We start from the raw sequence: 11,251 nt of genomic DNA, 5'->3' as shown, positions 1-11,251 counted from the left end.
CAGCCTAACTAACAGCCCCGTGACTCCTCTGTTTCTTATCCTTGCTGCACTCCCCAGCCTTCTGGCTATTCCCTGCCCCTGCTCTGACATTTATTCCTATGTACATTCCTCATGTTATAATACAGCTCCAAAACCACGCACCATGAACCTCAGGGGCAGAAAGTCCAAATCCCTACTCACTGTTAAGGTACAAAAGACAGGGAGTTTCATGAGTACCTGCCATAAGCCAAACGGAAGAAACATAGGTTTCTATCCCATTACCCACTGGGGGTACTCAGATGGGGGCGGGGTACTAGATCAAAATCGAGAAAAGAAACAAGTCATAAAGAATATAATTTCCCGGTTACAGGCCACCCCTGAGCCTTATAAACGCCTAGACCTCCTTTCCCAATTACAGCCTCTCCTAAAACCTCCCTCTGGCAACCAAAACCTTACCCGCCTTCTCAACTCTTCCTTCCAATTCTTCCAGTACACACAACACACATCCCAGTGTTGGATATGCATGTCACTGTCTCCCTCACTGCACATAGCAATGCCTTTACCTTCAACCTGGCTGTCACAGGGCAACTATACCGCCCCTTCCCAACAAAAAGTACACAACTCATTGGGCCAGTCTCTGACAACGTCCTACTCTCAGCTTCTTCAAACCTAACCTGTATTAACTACTCTAGTCCCAACTACACTGGTCTTACAAACTCTGCTCCCTCCTTCTGTTCCACTTGGGTTCTCTGGAACAGCACAAATAATTGCACCAACCCGGGAATCTTCATTCTCTGCGGGACCTACGCATATTCATGTCTCCCCCTGGGCCCCCCTGGACCTTGCATCTTGGTCTTCCTGACCCCGGGCCTAACATTCCTCAAAGAAGAAGAGGTAGAACAAATAGTCTACCCCCAAGGGGAACTTACCCACAGGAAAAGACAGCTGTCATAGCCCCCACCCTGATTGGGACTGGCATAGCAGCAGCCCTAGGCACCTGGATTAGAGGCATCTCGACCTCTGCCCATTTCTGCTACAAGCTGTCCCAAGAACTTAATGAAGACATGGAACAGATAGTGGAGTCCTTAGTTTCAATTCGAAGACAAATTAACTCATTAGCTCCTGTGGCCCTACAAAGTAGGCGCACCCTGGACCTTCTCACCGCAGAAAAGGGAGGGACCTGCCTTTCCCTAGGAGACGACTGCTGCTATTTTATTAATGAAACAGGCATAGTCCAGGGCAGAGTCAAAGAACTTAGGGACAGAATTGAACGCTGCAGAAAAGAGTTACAAAACCTTTACAGTCCCCAAAACCTGTTCCAACAGGCCCTCCCTTGGTTGCTCCCTTTCCTGGGACCACTGATACTTATCATTCTATTCCTCTTATTTGGACCTTGTCTCTTCAATCTCTTTCAAAGGTTTCTCCAGGAACGGATTCGGGCCATCTCTAGAGATCAAGTCAAGACCATTGTTCTTCTCGAGAGCCTCACCCCAAGCTCAGAAAAAGGAGACCCTGGGCCCTAGGACGATCCCCTATTCCAGACCCAAAATCATAGCCCCTATTCAGCAGGAAGTAGCCAGAGAGATATGGCGCCCTTTTCCCCATTTTTTTATGATTTCAGGGTCTGTAATGAAGGAGTCTTTGGGGCCTAGAAAAGAAAACAACAGTTTCAAAGGCCCTTGCTGAATCATCTAACTTCGGAGAAAACAAAACAGAACTTTAGTTCCCTCCCTGATGCTCCAGGCAGCTTGCATCTATCTGCGACTTATCACCCACTGTCCAGAAACCTTCCACCCCCTACACCTGCTCAGAAGACTTATCACCCCCTGCCCAAGTACAAATGCCATCTCAACTAAAGAATACCCAAAACATCCCGCCTGATTAACATTTCCCTTATCGCTTCCACAAACCTCCCTATAAATATGGAGCCTCCCTGATCCCTGTCCACGCTCAGCCTGGTCGTTAGGCCGACTGTCGCCCCTCCTTGCCTGAATAAAGGTAACCTACTTCTGTTGAGGTCGTCTTTCCCTTTTCTGCCTCAGCCTGAACTATACCTTACAGCAAGGAGGCAGAGATCCAGGATAAATAAAACCGCGAGTCAGGTTTGGGATGCTGAGTAGGGTATCCAGGTTGAAATGACCTGGAGACAGGTGTGGGTCTAGAGAAAGGTTGGGGCTGAATTCATAGGTTGGAAAGTCATTATCAGAGGTCATTGCCGGCCAGAGGAGAAGAGAGAACTATCTGGGGCAGAGGTCAGCAAACTCCCTGCAAAGGGACATACAGTAAATAGTTTTGACTCTACCGGCCATGCGGTCAGCTCCTCAGCTCTGCTGTTGCAGCATGAAACTGGCCATGCGTGACAAATGGGCGTGGCTGAATCTGAATACAACGTCACTCAACAAAATGGTCAGCAAGCCAGATTTGGCTTATCAGCCATAGTTTACTGACCCCTGATCTAGAGAACAGGTATGCCAAGCAGAAGGAAGAATGCAAGACTCTCAGTAGGAAAGAGAAAGAATTAGCAAAGAAAACTAAGTAGAAGCAGTCCAGATGGATGGCAGCTAGTTGGACGAGAGAAAAAATCTGATGTGGAGAGTGAGAAAAGGAGTTTAAGAGGGACATATACATTTCTTCTTAAAGATGGCAAACGGCTGAGAAAACAAGGCCACCACCTTTGTTCCCCGAGGTGCACAACTCCGGAGGTACCACCCACTCATACTGGGATGGACTGGTCCCCCAGGGCTGTGCATCATGGTGCTCTTGCTCCCCTCAGATTTAGAACCACCCAGAACATAACACATGAAAGATAACCCAACACCAGGAAACACAACCACTGACGGTAAGTCCAAACACAGCTTGACCTTTGGCGTTTTACAGCAAGGGGCTGCCATGACTCGTTCCTGCGGCAAGTTAGAACACCGGGGCTAAAACCCTGGCCTCAGGACTCTCTGTACCACGTTACATACCATCAGCCTTGCATTGCCAGCTGGTGGGCTCATTACTTCCAGCTTCTTGGAGCCGAAGGACAAGGTCCCCCATTATCTGTGGGAAATATGTTGCAAGGTGCCCAGTAGAGGCCTGAGACCGTGGATAGTATCTAACCCTATATATACCATGTTTTTTCCTTATACATACATCCCTATGATAAAGTTTGACTTATAAATTACGCACAGTAAGAGATTAATAATAAAAATATAACAATTAACAATATAGTATAAGAGTTATGTGAATGTGGTCTCTCTCAAAATATTGTAGATTTCATGCCTTTTCCATTTTAACATAGCATTTATTACACACTGTGGTGCTTTCCAGCTGCAACAGCAAAATTAGCATGAGTTTTTTCCCTTCTTCACAATCTCATGGATAGAATGTGTTCTCACTGTAGATCTTAATGGTATGTGACTTCTTTCCTTGAGAACTTTTACCTTTTTACTTAAATGAAGCACTTTATGGCTTCTTTTGGGCAGATCCAAATGGCCAGCATCACTACTCTAGTTAAGGGGTTGCAGCCGTGCATTCCGGGAAACAAACTCACTCAGAAGGACAATGCAGATAGTGGAGTGCAGTTGATTACACCTGCAGGCCCAAGGCAGAGTCTCCTCTTAGCCAAGGACCCCGCCAGTTATTGTGAAAACCTAAGTATACGTGCTCAAACCCACCTCCCCAAATTCCTTGAAACTAGTCAGAACAAAGGAAAAGAAAGATATGATCAATGTTAACCCATGATTCATGTGCCTTAAGTCTAGGTAGTTAACAGAGGACAATTATCAATAGGCTTGTGGTCATACCCCAATAAGCATAACAGAATTTATGATTCTATTCGGTTACAAAGAAAATTAGGGTATTCTTTTAGGCTACGGAGAGTCTAGGTACGAGCCCTAGGGCTCTTTCATGGGTGGGGGGTGTCTGTTTTTCCAGTTGGTATGTTGTTTCTATAGATACTGGGCATATAGCTCAAAGTCCACAGTCCAGCCCAGGATGGAGTCCTGCTTTCAAGATGGAGCCTGTTCTGTTTCCTCCTTCAAAGGAGTCCAAGCTCTGTCTACTTGCCACATGCCAAGCCAATTAACCAAGAGACAGAGTGTTTTGAGGCAAGGAATAAGCTGGCTGACCTAGAAGATAGCAGACAGATGTTTCAAAATAACCATTTTATTGGGGTGGGTCTGGATGCCAGGTTCTTTTTATAGAACAGAGATGGGGGAGGTGAGGGAATAAAGTAAAAAGGCCATTAATCTTGCAAATATCTCCTAGACTGACAAGCCTTGAGAAGGGGATGTTAATTTCTTTTTTCCTGGAGCCATGGGTGGGCAGGGTCTAGAACAAAGGCATTCTAGTTTAATATTCAGGCAGAGGGGCAGGGTTCCCCCAGGCAGGCTATTATGTATAAACAGTATCCTTTTAGTGAACAAAAGCAATGGGAAGCAAAGGTTAAAAGTAACAGATCCAAAACGAAGTCAGAATTGGCTCCTCCCTGCAACACTCTTGTGCTCTGGGACCATTGTTAATAACGTAAGGGTTACTTAACCCTAGCACTATAATACCAAGATGGCCAGTAAGTGACTAAGGGCGGAATATGATGGAAAAAGGATGATTCATTGTGCCATGTGCTTTCCCAATGGCTCAGCACGTAAAGAATCCACATGCAATGCAAGAGACCAGGAGAGGTGGGTTCGATCCCTGGGTCAGGAAGATCCCCTGGAGAAGGAAATGGCAGCCTATTGCAGTGTTCTTGCCTGAAAATCCCATGGATAGAGGAGCCTGGCGGGCTACAATCCAAAGGGTTGCAAAGAGTCAGAACTGAACAACAGAGCACATACGCATCATCCCATGGAGGACGGTAGGATATTTCATCATGCTCCACAGAATGGCCTGCAATTTAAAACTTATGAATTATTTCTGGAATTTTCCATTTAGTATGTTCAGCTCTCAGTTGACTTTGGGTAATTGAAACCATGAAATGTAAAGCCACAGATAAGGGGGGATTCTCATGGCTCTGTACACTTAAAGGCTACTAAAAACTGGGATTAACGAAAGTCAGGATGTTAGGCGAAGCACACAGATTGAAACCGCCCACGCTGGCCAGGCACCATAGTAACTGTTTGCATGAGTTGCTTTACGACAGGAGGTCCTGGTAAGGAACACGGAACTAATAAGCCACCACCAACCGGAAGAGTTCGGGAAAGGTCAAAAGGAGTCACCACATGTCCAACCACCTCCCAGAATCCTTCTCTCTGGCATCCATCTTGGCTGAACAAGGCGTGCACCACCAGGAAGGACTCTGAGTCAGAATGATTGGCTAAGGACAACCCAGAAACTAATCCCATCACCATAAAACCCTAGACTGCAAGCCATGTGGCAGAGCGGTTCTCCTGGATTCCCTTACCTTACTGCTCTCCACCCAGGTGCCCTTTCCCAATAAAATCTCTTGCTTTGTCAGCAGATGTGTCTCCTCGAACAATTCATTTCCGAGTTTTAGACAAGAGCCCAGTTTCGGGCCCTGGAAGGGGTCCCCCTTCCTGCAATAAGGATACAATATTTACAAGTCTCTGTCTAAAAGGATTTAAAGAAATGTAAGAGGAAAACAAGCATAGTACAAGTTTTACTCTTTTGTTTATATATACAAAGACCTGTGTTTTAAGTAGGTATATAATTAACAATACAGTTTGAATTCAGTTTACCTTTTCATTCTGTGATATTAACACCTGGATAAATTCATTCTTGGGTTGCCTGAAGCAAACAGGGATGGGAGTGCCTGTCACCCTGCTAAATAGTCTCCAAGGAAAGTAGAAATGTTGAAAAAAGGCAGCTGTAATTTGGAGCAAAAATCAACCTATTTATTTGTGATTATATGTCATGTTTTTTAAGGCAAACCCCTCAAATAAACCAATTGTTTGATTTTTTTTTTGTAATAGAGCAAATCGTATTGTTCTTGCAGTATTCGTCATCTTTTTAGCCACAGACCAACAACCATTCCCTCCTTCCTGTTTAAATTATATTCATAAAAATAAAAGAACTGGCATTGACACTTGGTTTGCCCCTCAATTTTTTTTTTAATAAAGCAAAATCATTTTGCATGTGTGCTAAGTCGCTTCAGTTGTGTCCGACTCTGTGTGATCCTATGGACTGTAGCCCAGCAGGCTCCTCTGTCCATGGGATTCTCCAGGCAAGAATACTGGAGTGGGTTGCAGTATTAACTAACAGCGAAGTTTCCCTAGTTAATCCCTCTAAGTCCCCATTTTCTTGTGTGTAAAAGAGGCATCATTATAATAATACCTCCCTGAGGGGTAGCTCTTAGAGTGGCTCCTGCTCAGCACTGCAGGCTTGCTCTCAGGCCCAGGCCAGACTTCCTCCCGCATTCTGACCTCGGCCCTCTCCTGGAACACCCCAGGATGTCCCTCAGCACAGCTGAGTTCCGCCTGATTTCCAGAAAGTGTTCCTTGATGAGTCCTCTACATCTGAACTCTCTTCCCCTCCTCCCTCCCTTCTCACCTCAAACATTCTGAGCAGGTATACAGGAAGAAAGGAAGCAGAAAGCGAAAGAAAAGAGAAAACCTACAATGAGCCATAGCAGTTCTGCCTCCTAGGAGAGATTCTCCTTGGAACAGTTCATGTTTTATTTAGCAAGAAACACATTGATGGGGCACTGAATCCCGAAGAGCTACCCCAAGTCAACCAGAACTAAGTTGTTCTGCATTATAAGCTAAGAATATTAGCATTTCAGAGATTAGTTATACGAAGAAAGGAGGGAGGAGCCCAGAAAAATGAGGTGATGGCTTAGTGGGGAGGGGCCGGTGCTGCTCTAACAGTGGCTGTTGGTAGCTCAGTCACATCCAACTCTTTGTGACCCACCAAGCTCCTCTGTCATGGGATTCTCCAGGCAAGAATACTGGAGTGAGTAGCCATTCCCTTCTCCAGGGTATCTTCCAGGGATTGAATCTGGTTCTCTCACATTGCAGGCAGATTCTTTACCATTTAAGCCACCAAGGAAGCCCAAGGGACTTTTCAAAACCGGTGTCCAATATCTGACTTTAAGGTATAGTCTGAATGTTGAACCAAAAACTTCCTCAAACCCTCAAACGTAACTCCATTCGCACTCCCAAATCCTGTCAACTGCAGCCATGTGGTCAAGGAATGACAATGGTGCCCAAGGGGAAGTGAAGTGATGTTCATGGAACAGGAATGGATGGGAGATAATCCATAATCCAATCTTGTAAGGGGCTATGGGCAGATGTGTGAGACCCCAGGAAATCTCTGGGGAGACAGTGAAATGTGATGTGGAAGAAGGGGAGGAGTCAAGCTGACTTAAATCATTTCTAAAAGGATGGAGTGCCCTAGCCAATAAATAGTTCACATCAAAAAATGGGGATTTTACCATGAACCAGATGGGATCATCAAATCATGATCCAAATCTATTATTCTTCTGTGTCTGTGTGTGTGTGTGTGTGTGTGTGTTGTAGCTCAGTTGTCTTGACTCTTTGCGACCCGATCGACTGCAGCGTGCTAAGTTCCTCTGTCCACGGGATTCTCCAGACTTCCCTGATGGCTCAGACAGTGAAGAATCTGCTTGCAGTGCAGGAGACCTGGGTTTGATCCCTGGGTTGGGAAGATCCCCTCGAGAAGGAAATGGCAACTGACTCCAGTATCCTTACCTGGGAAATCCCATGGACAAAGGAGCCTGATGTGCTGCAGTCCATGGGGTCACAAAGAATCAGACATGACTGAGCAGCTAACACACACTTCTCTAACATATGCTAAATCTGTGTGTGTTCTTTCCAGGATGAAGATTTATTGTGGTTATCCATGACCCTCAAGAGTCAGAGGATCAGTAGGAAGGAGACACTCAGATCTTTAACCAAATACAATCCAATCAAAAAGGTGGTGAAGTGGACATGGCTTCTAGGTGTCCTCGGTTGGTGGTCTGATGAGGCTAGTGTTGAGGGGAGGCATCATTTGATCAGAGCAACCAACCAAGTTCTCTTGATTTTTGACTTTTTGGCTCTTCAAGTTCTCGGGCCCAGGTAATTAGCATCTTAACCAATGAGGCTGCTGTATAAAGACCCGTATCATCTGGACCAGGTTCCAAAGATGAGTTTGATTACTGAGTTTGATTATAAGTTTGATTACTAAGAAGTGCAAAGAGCTCTCCCATATTATTGAAATGTTCAGTTTAACAGTTTCATGGACTATTGATTTTCAACCTCAAAACTATTTGTGAGAGCATTTTGTTGGGAAATTTCTCACTTCAATTTGCAAACTGTTTGCCATAGGAGGTGCACTCACCAAAATGAGATGGACTCACTAACTGACAATGATTTAACTGGACTAGTTCAAGTTACCTTGTTTGGTATAAAAAGATGGGGGAGAATCTTTTAGAATTAGTATATTTCTAAGGGCATTTCCCCTTTGTTTATGAAGTTGTTTTGTAAGCAGAATACAGTGACACTAACAATGTAGCTTTAAAAAAAAATAAGAATCAAGGAAATTTGGTAACAATGGCATTGTTTCCCAATTTCCTCAAAGCCCCTCACAAAACCCAGCAGAGTAACTAGGACAGAAAAATAGTGTAGAAAGGAGAAAAAAAAAATCAATAAAAGGAGTCTTCCAAAGGATTCAAGTGAAAGTGATGGATAAAGAAAACAGGCTTAAGGAGATTCAACACATACATAATAAAAGTTCCTCCTCCACTCAAGCCCTCAACTTCAGAAAAGCAACACTGTGGAATAGAACAAATACAAGATACTTTAAAAAAAAACTTTCTGGAAAATAAAACAAAAAACAATCACTTGAACCTGTGTTTTTTGTTTTCGTTTTTTAAATATTTGGCTGTACCAGGTCTTAGCTGCAGCATATGGAATCTAGTTCTCTTATCAGGGGTCAAACCCAGGTACCCTACATTGTAAGCCTGGAGTCTTAGCCACTGGACCCCCAGGGAAGTTCCAAACCTGCGTATTTTAAAAGGATATGATGTCCCTGGGACATACAACCAAGAACAGTCAACTCTGAGACGTAGACTATTAAAAGTATCAGATTTTATAGAATTGAAACCCTTCTGACATTAGGTAAAATGACCAAATAACTTCCAGGGGACTAGACCTCTATGGACCACTTTTTAATTTAATATTCATTATTTATCTGGCTGCACGAGGTCTTTAGTTGCGGCACTTCGGGTCTTTCATTGTGGCTCTTGGACTCTGGTTGTGGTGTGGTTTCAGTAATTGTGGTACACAGACTTAGTTGCTCTGTGGCAACTAAGCATCTTAGGACGCCCACCAGGGATCAAAGTCGGGTCCCCCACATTGCAAGGTGGATTCTTAGCCACTGGACCAGCCAAAAATTCTCATGAACACTTTTAAGTTAAAACACAATGGAGTAATAAAGTACAGATACCAAAGAAAGAAAATGTGAACCAAGAATTTTTTTTTTTCAGCCAAAGTGATCTTCCATTATAAAGGACACAAACAAGCTGATGAAGCTGAAAGAATCAGGGAACATTGCTTTGTGCCCTGCCTGAGCGACCTACAAAACAACAAGGTTCAGACAATCAAGAAGTGTTTAGAGAAGCTTTTTATAAGAACTACTAGTGACCACTAAATGTATTTAACTGTAGAATGAAGATTAGGAGGCCAAAGGATGACAAATACTATCTATTTGTTCTGTCTTCCAATAATGAAGACAAAATTCATCTGTTAAAAGCAGGGAGGGAAGGGAAAGATTATGTATAATGTCAGCTTGCTCCTTACCTCAAAGGTAGTATTTAGCACTAATACTGGCCACCTGATGTGAAGAGCTGACTCACTGGAAAAGACCCTGATGCTGGGAAAGATTGAAGGCAGGAGAAAGAGACAACAGAGGATGAGATGGTTGGTTGGCATCACTGACTCAATGGTTGTAAGTCTGAGTAAACTCAAGGAGATGGTGAAAGACAGGGACACGTGGCATGCTGCAGTCCATGGGGTCACAAAGAGTTGGACCTAACTTAGCCACTGAACAACAATGACAAAGCTTTCTCATTGCCTTAAAGGTAATATGTAGCACTAAATGGATTAGATACCTAGGGAAGAAAAAGGAAAGGGGAAGAAGAGGGTACTAATTTCAGGACTGTTCACAGTAAGGAACCAAAACCTCTGTTACCATCCAACATGGCAGCCACCAGTCACATATGGCCACTTAGTTTTTAATTATCATTAAATAAAATTCAATTTCCCAATCATACTAGCTACATTTCAAGTGCTCCACTGGCTACTACATGTAGCCAGTACATCTTTCACACACTGGAGAACACAGATAACAGAACATGTTCATCATTATAGAAAGTTCTTCAGACAATGCTACAACAGATAGCACCTTTAAAAGAAGGATTAAGAATATTACCCTAAGATATTAGTATAAAGATAACCATTGAAACAAAATACCCAGTCAATCGATGGTATTTTGCTTTGACATCCCAACAGATGAATAGATAGCCATTCTCCACATACTAATCTGCAGAGTCAACACAGTCTGTCAAAATATCAGCTGACTTCTTTGCAGAAGCTGACAAGCAATCCTGAAATTCACACAATATTCAAGGGAACCAGAATAATGAAAACAATCTTGAGAAAGAACAAAATTGGAAGACTTATACTTCCCAACTTCAAAACTTACCATAAAAATAGTGATCAAGACAGTGTTGTATTGGCACACATCACCTGAATAGAACTGAGGATCCAGAAATAAACCCTTACTTTTACAGTCAATTGATTTTTGTTTTTAATTTTATTTATTTTTTACTGTGCTGGGTCTTCACTGCTGCATGGGCTTTCCTCTAGTTGCACCGAGCAGAGGCTACCCTCTAGTTGCGATGCATGGGCTTCTCATTGTGGTGGCTTCTCTTGTGGAGCACAGGCTCTAGGTGTGTGGGCTTCAGTAGCTGTGGCGTGTGGGCTCAGTGGTTGTGGTTCCCGGGCTTCAGAGCACAGGCTCAGGAGTTGTGGTGCACAGGCTAAGCTGCTCTGTGGCATGTGGGATCTTTCTGGACCAGGGATTGAATCCCTGCCTCCCGCACTGGCAGGTGAATTCTTTACCACTGCGCCACAGAGAACCCCAGGCAACTGATTGTTGACAAGAGTGCCAAGACATTTCAGTGGAAGGAAGAAGTCTTTTTAGCAAATGATACTGAGGTTAACTGGCTATACACGTGGACTCCCACCCTCACAACATACATAAACATTAACTCAGACTGGATTATATGCATTAGTGTAAGGGTTTCAACTTTAAAACTCTTGGAAGAAAA

Source organism: Bison bison, unplaced genomic scaffold (genome assembly GCF_000754665.1).
Source record: "Bison bison bison isolate TAMUID 2011002044 unplaced genomic scaffold, Bison_UMD1.0 scf7180017864302, whole genome shotgun sequence".
NCBI classification, from domain to species: Eukaryota; Metazoa; Chordata; class Mammalia; order Artiodactyla; family Bovidae; genus Bison; species Bison bison.
This window is presented reverse-complemented; position numbering follows the sequence as displayed.